The sequence below is a fragment of the Mus caroli genome, unplaced genomic scaffold (genome assembly GCF_978045245.1).
Source record: "Mus caroli unplaced genomic scaffold, Mus_caroli_1 scaffold_11, whole genome shotgun sequence".
NCBI lineage: Eukaryota > Metazoa > Chordata > Mammalia > Rodentia > Muridae > Mus > Mus caroli.
This window is the reverse complement of record NW_028227266.1, coordinates 46,430,037-46,441,254: the sequence shown is the minus strand read 5'-3', so window position 1 is coordinate 46,441,254 and position 11,218 is coordinate 46,430,037. Positions and strand designations below refer to the sequence as shown.

The window sequence follows — 11,218 nt, the reverse complement described above, 5'->3', positions numbered from 1 at the left end:
TAAGTTAGGTGTAGTCTCAGATTCCTTAGATTGTGGCATGTGACCCTAACTCCAGGTAATGAGATGAATTGAACTGAAGAATATCCAGCTGATATTACAGGATTGCTATTGGAGGAAACCTTCTCTCCCCCTTTGATCATAGAAATGTCTTATTTTGATATTGAGACTAGAAGGAGATGAATGGTTTGTCTCTCCTTTTAAATCTCTGTGGCTTTGGGTAGCTACCTAGGACAGAAGGAGTACCAACCATTTCAAAAACCATTTTGAAAACTAAGACTTAATCGGATTGTAAAGAGTATGTTTCCTAATAGACATGAATAAGGGCTCGAAATATGGCTCAGTTGGAAGAGTGCTTGCCTAGCACATGCAAAGCCTCGAGGTTGTTATCTAGAATTACTTTAAAACCATCCCCAGCACCACATAAAGCCAGGCATCTTAGCCAATGCCTGTCATGCTGCCCAACTCAGAAAGAAGAGGAAGGCAGTTTGGAAGTTCAAGGTCATCCTCAGATGAACAAAGAATTTGAGACCAGCCTGGGTTAAATGATAAGATTCTGTCTCACAGAAATAAATAGACATGAAAAGACAAGCTACAGACAGAGATAAAGTATTTGCAAATGGAATTGTGTCTACAGTGCCTATGATAGAAAGAAGTGTCAAAGAACTCAGTTTCTCAAATCAGTGAAAGACTAGAGCAAATACTTCATGAAGAAACATTATGTCCCAATAAGCACAGGAGAACTGTTCTGACATTACCAGTTATCAGAAAGTTGTAAATTAAAGCTGCAGCAAGGTGCCACCTTGCAGCCAGAAGAAAACTGAAAGTAAAATGGTTGACAATACTAAAAAAATGTATTCTCATCTTGCTAACAATGTCTATGAGAAACCATGTTGGGAAAGTTTTGAACACATGCACACACATACACACAGAATTAAATATTACCCTTCACCCAGCAATTCTACTCCCGTCTGGATTAGAGAAATGTAACACATGCACACAAAGTGATTTGCTAGTAGCAACTTAGTTCACATTACTTAGTGAATTGAGTGAATTTTCTACTAGTTCATAGAAAACATAAATGCCCACCCACAACAGAGAGTGGATAAGTTGAGCCATGTTTATATAATTGAACCTACTTAGCAATAAAAAGGAATGAATTCTTAATATCTATACCATTGAACTGTGGTACACATACTTATATACATACATATTGTTAGGGTTCGAAAATCACTGAAGAAAGGCCCCAGGCTCAAATAGTATGCAAGAACAAAGAGTGTTTGTTCTGCAAACAACCAGCATGGTAGGGTCACCACCACTTCTGAATGGTGACCCAGATGAAGACATTCGAGCCCCTTTTATAACAGAACGGCTTAGTTGCTTCTGAGGTAACAAACAGACTTCTAAACCCTAGAGCACATTCCAAAGGGTCATAAATATCATTAACCAAATGTCATAAAGAAGGAGCTAAGGATGCAAGGACACACAGGTGCAAGGACAAGGAATAAAGTATTGACTGGGTTTATCTATATAAAACTTCAAGGACAACTTATAGCTTTTAACTCTCCATGAATCTGTAAGCTAGTAACAAATGATGAATGTTTTTCCAGATAATTACTACTAGTGACTATCTTTCTCTGTTATAAACCTCTTATTCAATTTATGACCCGAATTTATGTGTAAACTTGTAGTGAACTTTTTACCATGTGATCACATACTCTGAAAGTCATACAAGTGCTGAGAACAAAGAACAGAGACAGGCCTCCCTCCCCTTCCTGAGGATTCAACTTAGAGATGAGCAATTCCTGCCTCCTGCTGAGATAGAAGAAGGGCTACTTTACCTAGCTTCCTGGTGTTTTACTATTAGGTGCTAAACTGCAACTTCTCACCTCAGTGCAATCCAGACAGGCAGATAATCTGCAGGAGCAAAGTCCCTTACACTTAGCATGAGTAGCAAGTAGTTTATGGCCTAGTTTCTAGTGGAAACAAAATGGGATAAAAAGGACCCTTCAATATACACAACATAAAGAAGTGTTTTAAAAATTAAAACTCAGTAAGAAGACAGTTTGTGGTGGGAAGATGTGAGCAGAGGACAAATCCAGGTTCCATTCCTCAGAAGTCACCCCCCTTGTTCATTAAGACAGGGTCTCTCATTAGCTTTGAGCTCATGAAGTAAACCAAACATCCCAAGGAATCCACTTGACTCTGCTCACCAGAGCTGGAATTATAAGTGTGCCCCACAGAGTGCAGTTAGAGTGTGTGTGTGTGTGTGTGTGTGTGTGTGTGTGCGTGCATGCACATGCTAAATAAACACAATAATTTTTTAAGTAAATGAGCTTCCAAATGGTCTATCCAGAATGTCAGAACATCTTGACTGAACATGACACTTGTTCGGTGTTGTTCTAACAGATTTCCCTGGCTCAAAGACTATGAGTATGTGAACTGTCAGCTTCCTCAGCTGAGCAGTGGAATCCGAGAAGCAGAATGTAGATGGTCTAATTCTTAGTCTGCAATGAAAAGATTCATCCATGAAGACACACTGTTATTGGGGACTATTGGGGAAAGAAACCCAATGCAAACTAGCTTAAGTCCAAAACGTACTATATTAGGAGGCTGCTGAGATAGTTTACAATCAAAGAGGGGAAATGCTGGAATCAAGAATAAAAAGGAAAGCCCAGGGACCAGAGTGCTGAGCTCTCTTCTCTCATCCTTTCTCTAGATAGCTCCTAAGAGATGCAACATTAATGATGCCACCCTTGGGATGTAGATGTGTCTTTAAAATAGATTAAGGAGGAGTCGTGGTTATTTTTCTGAGCTCATTAAAATCACCCCTCACTTGCAGAGTTATTTCTCTCTCTTTTTTTTCTTGTATTATACTTGTTATATTCTCTCTCTCTCTCTCTCTCTCTCTCTCTCTCATCTTCAGGTGACATTAGCTTCTTTACTGATATATACTTTTCTCATTGACTTCATGCTCACTGAGTAGGCTAGGCTGCCTAGCTGAGGAGCCCCCAGGAATGTAGCCCACCTTTGCTCCCCAGTCTGGGAACCAAGTGTACTCCAATGCACCCAGCTTTCTTATGTGGGTTCTGAGGATCAAATCAGGTCCTAGAGTTCACAAGGCAAAGACTACAGGGACTGAGCCATCTCCCAGTCCCTAAATTTGTATTAAAAACTATTCTTAAAACACACCTCTTCTTTAATTAGGTATAGTGGCACACACCTCTAATTCCAGCACTTGGAAGGCAAAACCAGGAAGAGCTATATGAGTTTGGGGGAGACTGGTCTACACAGTGAGTTCTAGGCCAGTCAGGGCTAAAAGCTATCACCTTAATAATTTTCCTAAAACAAATTACCTCATTCACCTCAATCTGTCCCGTGTTGTCATATTTGACGTTTTTTAACCTTTATTTTTATGTAAGTGGGCTTTTCTGCTTACAGATACGTTTGTTTACCATGTCTGTGTGGTGCCCAAAGAGGCCAAAGAATGTGTTAGATCCCCTGGGACTGGAGTTAGAGACAGTTGTGAGCTGCCATGTGGTGCTGAGAAATGAACCCAGGTCTTCTGGAAGAGCAGACAATGCTCTTAACTCTAGAGGCATCTCTCTAGTCTCCACACGGACACATTTGTAGATTGAGTGCTCCTCCAGATAGTCTTCCTTCATCTGAATTATATCGCATTTATACTCTTAAAATATAAATTATATAGACTCTTGAGTACCATTACATCTTATTTACATGAACACCAAGTAAGAGATTTACTGTGAACATTATTTTCTATTGATTATAAACAACAAGATTTTTTTAATGATTTTTAAAAAAAGATTTATTATGTATTCTGCCTGCATGTATGCCTGTAGGCCAGAAGAGGGCACCAGATCTCATCATAGATGGTTATGAGCCACTATGTGGTTGCTGGGAATTGAGCCCAGGACCTCTGGAAGAGCAGCCAGTACTCCTAATCTCTGACCCATCTCTCTAGTCCCTTGAATGATTTTTTAAAAGTATGCATATGTGAAGATCCCTTGGATAGGAGCTACAGGTGGCTCCCAGAAGTCTGATGTAGGTGCTGAGAAGCATACTCAGGTCTTCAGAACATGTATTCTGTGGTAGATGTGTATTGTTTGCTTGTTGAGCTGAACTGGTCTGTAATAGCCATCCCCTACCCCCACTCTTCTGTCTTGTGCAACGGTGAAGAGAAACAGCTGCACTCCTGGGGATGTTTCTATAGTACTTTCTCTAGGGATAGAGGGACTCCTTCACAGCCCTGCCTTCTGGAGACAATGTAGCTCTCAAGAGGCAGCTGGCACACACTCTGGCCAGAATAATGCTACCCAGGATACCGCTACCTAAGGAGAACAAGATTGCGACACAGGTTCTGATCTAGGAGCCCACCCAGAGGTTTGGCAGGGTGAGTAACAAGCAGTTAAGGCACTATGTATCAATCAGTGATCAGCTTTTCAAAATGACTCTTAGTGACTTGTGTGATGAATTTAAATGTGGAGGGCTGGGGGCAGAGATAGTTCATTTGATAGGGTGCTTTCCTGGCATGCATGAAGCCCTGGATTTGACCCCCAGCACTCTATAATTCAAGCACGGTAATACATACTAGCAGTCCCAGCAGTCTGTTTAGGAAGTTCAAAGTCACTCTTAGCATCCTAGTGAGTCCAAGGCCAGCTTGGGCTACAGGTGCCCTTGTCTCCAAAACACACACACACACACACACACACACACACACACACACACACATATATATATATATATATATATATATATATATATATATATATATATGGAAGGTTGAAAATAACTAGACAAAGTGCAGTCCAAGTGTTTCAGACTGTCTGGTAGAAGATACACAAAAGCCGCATGCATACCTTGGGGGCTGCTAGGCGGCCACAGCCATCATTTTCTAACTCAAAACCATCTTTCTCATTTTTTTTACTACAGGTGCATGACTTACTCGATAAAACAAATCATGGACTCGGCACATAAATGCATCTTTAGAGGTCTCCACAAGAAGAAAACAAAAAAGAGTTGTTTTCCCTGGTGGTACAGCCGCCACTCGGCACTGAAGCATGGAGAAACATGATGGAAATGGCGTCGGCAGGAAAGTATGCTGTTAGTGTATTAGCTAGGCTGACCTAGACTTTCAAGCTATTCAGAGAAAAAGCAGTCATTTGCAGTGATTTCAGTCAACCGCTCTCTCTATCATTTTCTGTAATTAGGGGCAGCCATTTTCTTGAAGGTAGCCAAACACGCAGAAACACCGCCCCGCCCCCACAGCTCCGTTGCTGCAGCCGTCAGAAAGTTAATGGTCTCCAGACAGAACAAGTCACCGAGGCAGAGGCGACTTCAGCACGAGACGTGAGCATAACCAAGTGGAGAGACTGGGAGGCTGACATATGCGGTCCTCAATGTGGACAGAGGAGAGATGAGTGACAGGGCTGTTTTCTAAATGTCCTACCTGTCAGTCACCTTGTGTCAAAGAGCCCCCTTTGGATATCCGGCCCCTTATTTTTATCTCTGGAGATCAGAGCCCCTCAGGATTCAAATACTTATGTATTTTAACGTGTCAGCGGAGAAAGTGACAAAATGAACATTTCCTGCCACCCAGGGTGAAGAGAATTTAAATATGTAATTGCTTTCAGCAGCGCCTTTGTTCCAGCAATACCCTTTTATCTTCTGTTCTTAGAAATGACTTTATTTACCCCAACTCCTTCCCACCGGCCTCCACCACAGGCGGTTTTCAAAGCCTCCGCAGCACGGGGCTCTGCTTCATTAGCGTTTCCTGTCCCAGCATCTCTGATGGTGTCTGAAAACTGGGGAATGAAGTTTGTTCCGACATTAACCATCATTGGGAACTAACAGCTAAGGGATTCTATCGCCTGCTCTGGGCTGACACTGAGAGCTTTAGAAATAGAGCGTCTTCCAGGTAGCAGGACTGCCTGCCGAGCTGGCTCCGTGGTTTGCTGGCCCAGCAGACAGCTCCTAAACGGAGAGCAATCCCTATACAGTTTAGACATTTTCCTGTTGATGCCGGTTTCAAAGAGACTCGCAAACGCTATCCCCACCCTGCCTGTCCCACAGGCTTCATGCGGTATAGGTTTTTGGTTGGTTGGTTGGTTGGTTGGTTTTGTTTGGGGGCTTTGGATTGTCATTAGGATGTAAGGGATCTCTGTGTGTGTGTGTGTGTGTGTGTGTGTGTGTGTGTGTGTGTGTGTGTGTGAGAGAGAGAGAGAGAGAGAGAGAGAGAGAGAGAGAGAGAGAGAGAGAGAGACTGAGACTCTATGTAGCCCTAGCTGGCCTGGAACTTTGCCACATAGACCAGGAATGGCCTCACATTCAGAGATCTGCCTGCCTCAAAACATGAGTGATCTTTCACCTGCCATCCTGAGACAAGTCCTGGCTCTCAATTCAATGTATACAGCTCATCATAAAAATAAGAAGAGGAAAAGGAGAGAGAAGAGTAAGAAAAAAAAAGACATACATTAAAAATTAATTCTCTTGTCATAGACCTGTTATTAATAATGATGGATTTTGACAATAAAAAAAAATCAAGCTATTGCCTGGCATGAGAGTTTCCCAAATGATTTTATCAGTGGTTTTGTTTATCTGAGCACTGAAAGGCTGGCTTCTCCAGAGCTGTAGACTGCCAACACAGCATCCTTGGATCATATCATCCAAACTCATTGTGTCTAAAGACCATAGTGTCACCCAACCCACAAGTCACTCAACTGCCAATTCCCTTTACCATCAACTCACATTTACTTTATGCTGGATCAATTTCTTAGGAGTAAAACAAAATGATTCTAAACTATAAAATTAACCAGGTGTGGCAGTGCACGCCTTCGATTCCAACATAGGCAGGTGGATCCCATGACTTCCAGGACAGTCTAGTCTATTAGTGGGTTCCAGGTCAGTCAGGGCTACATAGTGGGACTTGTCTCATAAAAAAAGAAAGAGAGGCCCATTGGACTTGCAAACTTTATATGCCCCAATATAGGGGAATGCCAGGGCCAAAAGAATGGGAATGGGTGGGTAGGGAAGTGGGGGGCGCTATGGGGGACTTTTGGGATAGCATTGGAAATGTAACTGAGGAAAATATGTAATAAAAATATTAAAAATTAAAAAAATTTAAAAAAAGAAGAAAAAAAATAAAAAAATAAAAAAAGAAAGAACTAAAACCCCCCAAATAATTCCCTATCTTTCAAGCTACTCTCTCTGTCTGTCTGTCTCTCTGTCTCTGTTTCTGTCTCTGTCTCTGTCTCTCTGTCTTTTCTTTCTGTTCTGTCTCATCTCTATTTGTAACTATCTATCTATCATCTCTCTTTGGTTTATTGAGACTCTATAAGAAAGGGTAATGAAAAAGGAGAGAGGGGGAGAGAGGGAGAGAGAGAGGGAGAGACAGGGAGAGAGAGAGAGGGAGAGAGAGGGAGAGAGAGGGAGAGAGAGAGAGAGAGAGAGAGAGAGAGAGAGAGAGAGAGAGAGAGAGAGAGATTTTTTCAGCCAATAAGCCACAGCTGCTGCTCTTTCCTCCATCTGGGCCAGATAGAAAGCCTACTTCTGTGATTGCCTGCCTGAAGTCCAAGGTGAAAGGAGGTTCTTGAAGAGCCACCTGAAGCTCAGTGAGAAATTCAGGACTGTGCAGATGTCTTCACAATTTACTGCTTGCTGGAGTAGCTTTCTTTCCTATGAGAAGCTGGTAATTGGAGAAAGGCAGACAATGCTTGTATTTCCTGCCACAATCCCACAGACCTAATTAAATGTGTGTCTGGTGTGTGGCCGGCTATAAACTGTGCAGATCTGTCCTTTCCAAGCCTGATTTTTGTGAGGATGTGATAGTCACTGATGTGTTTTATAAAGTTTTTGTAGAGTGAGGTATGGTGCAGTGGGAGGGGGGTACCTCAGTGGACCCGCCCCAGGTACCAGCCATAGGACCGGCATAGTATAGCATAGAGTTTATTTGGGGGTATGGGAAGGGCAGTTGAGAAGGGAGTAGATGCAGAGAAAGAGAGAGGACAGAGGAGAGAGGGAGAGGGGGGAGAGAGAGAGAGAGAGAGAAGAGGCCAGCCAGGAACAGAAGGGGAAGAGGGAAGAGGAGAGAGGGAGAAGGGGGCAGAGAGTCAGAGAGAGAGAGGGAGAGGCCAAATAGTCCCTTTTATAGCAAGTCAGGCCCACCTGGCTGTTGCTAGGTAACTGTTGAGGGGAGCATAGAAGGAATGCCAGTATTCACCCTGCTTTTATCACCGAAAACCACAAAAAACTTTCAAGGTCATAGTTTTCACACATGGATTTTGTCACAACTGCTCTGTTCTGTCAATGTAGTTAAAAAAAAAAAAGTCACTATTAGCTGCACATTAAAAGGCCAGGTGAGGCCATGCAAGTTTAGCATTTAAAAAGGCAGAAATAGGTCAGTCTCTTTTCGTTCAAGGCCAACTTGGTCTCCATAGCAAGTTTCAGGCTAGCCAGAGCCACAAGGAGAAACCCTATGTCAAAACACAACACCACCACCCAAATATGTTAAAAATGATGTGGCTTTATCAAAATTAATGTTGGTTACAAAAATAAGCAGCAAGCTGGATTTCACCTGAAGGCCACAGTTTGCCAATATAAGCTCCAGAAAAGTTGTCTCTTATTTTAGTTTATAATTAATTGATTAATGACTTTAAATTATTTATTATTAATTATGTTAATCATAATTATATAGTATATCATATAGGAAATATTATGATATTATTATGTTATTAATTATTAATATTAAATAATTATTGGTTATAATTAATTAGTGATTACAGTGCTGGGGATGGAGCACAGAGCCTTACACACGCTATGCAAGTGTTCTATCACTGAGTACACGGCCTTTTAATTGTTTCAATGATGCTTGATATCAGTTTAAACAGTAAACAGAAAATAATATTGATGAGACTGCTCAGTGGATAAAGACACAAGCCTGATGACCTGCGTTCAACCCCCAAGACCTTTACGCGGAGAGAAGGAAGAACTGACTCCCACAAGAAGTCCCCTGACCTCCATGGTACACACACACACACACTCATTCTATCAGTCCTGTTCTTCTAGATAGCCATGACTAATATGACATAATAGATCCCGGAAGTCCTAGATCAACCATCATAAGGGTCAAGTTACCCCTGAAGTCTATAGGAGAGTGTTATCTCTCTTACTTCTGCCATTTGATATTAGCTAGCAATGCTTGGTGTTCCTTGGCTTGTAGCTTCCCCACAACGATGAACTATAACCTAGAATTTCTAGCTACACACACACACACACACACACACACACACACACACAGAGAGAGAGAGAGAGAGAGAGAGAGAGAGAGAGAGAGAACCACAACCCTTTCTTTTTCCACTAAGAGTTCCTTTTTGTCTCAGTGTTTTATCGCAGCAATAGAAAGAAAAGTAGAACACCCAATTTCACAGGACCGTGCTTCACAAATGTGACCCACCCACCCCAAACCCTGTCAAGTGATATCACTTGGGGCTTAAGAAATGTGGTTCCAGCCAGGAGCCCAGGGTCTACAGAAGTCTCCCTGATTGGTTCTGATATGCGCATGAGCAAGCATGAGGGTTGCTGCTTTAGAAAACATTAAGCACTAATTCACACACAGAAATTAAAAGTAGAGGAATTTTGCTGGGTGGGATATTTCACAACAAATTTCTGCTTAGTGCTCAAGTCTGGGGCTTTGAAGATTACTCATTCTCCAAATTCAGAAGAGATGAGCAGGGTTTTAATTAGCAGCGTGATTAAAGGCAGCAGAAGTTTAACGTGATGCTATCTGACAACCTCTCTAATCAAGATTGTCTTAACATAATGTTAATCACAGTATAGATTAGTCTTCTCTGTTACTATAAGCAAGGTTAATATTTTATTGGGAAATGTATAATTGGGGCATAAGGTCACCCATCTTCGTGAAATGGGTAGCATTCCCTAAGAGGTGCATTAGATTAGCTACATTGTATTACAGTGATAAAATACCTGAAGAAACGATTTAAAGAGGAGAGCTTAGTTTTGTCTTACAGTTTACAGAGACACAGTTCATCATGTCGGGATGGCAGAGTGGCAGGACCAGAAGGTGGCTGCTTATTCACATCTTGGATCAGGAAGCAAGAGAGATTGGAAGCAGGTTGGAGTCATAAAACCTCAAGCTCCACCCTATCCATGCCCTGTGACCCACAACCTCCCGTGAGATTCCACTTTCTAAACTTCCCACAAGTTCCCAAGACAGCGCCACCAGTTGGAGGCTAAGTGTTTGACACCTGAGTCTGTAAAAGACATTTCACATCCAAACCATAGCAAAGGTAATCCAGCTAGGGACAGGAAGAAATGTGTTAGAGCTTATCATCAAAACATGACTGGCAGAAGAAAATAAGGGATAACCTTTATTTTACAAACTGACTCTGGCATTCCCAGTCTTTTCGTACTATTAGGACACGTCTCTGGTTTTCCTAGAAATAAAGTATCCGAGAGTGGGAAGCGTCTGACAGGAAGCTTCCCATTCATTGCCAAATTTATTTCATCACCATATACTGCATCTCAATATTCTCAATATTGGACTATATTATCTAACTTTATCTATGTCCATTGTTCCCCAAACAGACAAGTGAAATTCCTAAAAAGCAAATTTGTACTGAAAAAAAAATCTCATCTTCTTAGAAAAAGTAAAAGGAAGAGCCAGGCTGCAGAAGAGCTGATGTCTATCCTCTGCCTGATCCAGGCAGCTTAGTTCAGGAAGGATGCTAGAACCTGCTCCCTCCCCACTGAAACCAGGCAAGTCAGCTAACCACTCCATGCTGTGGTTTCCAATGTGTGAGAGTGAATGAGAGGAACACACACACACACAGACAGACACACACAGACACAGACACACAGACACACACAGAGAGACACACAGACACAGATACACACACACACAGACACTCACACACAGAGAGAGACACACACACATACACGCATGCACCCATGTCATGGCAGGAAGCATGGCAGTGTCCAGGCAGACATGGTGCTGCAGAAGGAGCTGAGAGTTCTGCATCTTGATGGGACTGCAGCCTGGAGAGACTCTCTCTTTTGCCCTAGGAGGAGTTTAAGCATAGGACCTCAAAGTCTACCTCCATGGTGACACACTTCCTCAAACAAGGCCACATCCCCTGATAGTAGAACTTCCCAAGGGCCAAGCATATTCAAATCACCACAGTTACTT

General features: G+C 42.3%; 1 long non-coding RNA gene across 1 annotated transcript; it reads left to right on the top strand.

The window, feature by feature from the left end:
* Nucleotides 1-4,122: 4,122 nt before the first annotated feature.
* LOC147002006 (uncharacterized) lies at nt 4,123-6,617 on the top strand. The gene is made up of 2 exons (XR_015048948.1): nt 4,123-4,408; nt 4,948-6,617. It is a non-coding gene; the product is annotated as an uncharacterized LOC147002006 (long non-coding RNA).
* The last annotated feature ends 4,601 nt before the right edge of the window (nt 6,618-11,218 follow it).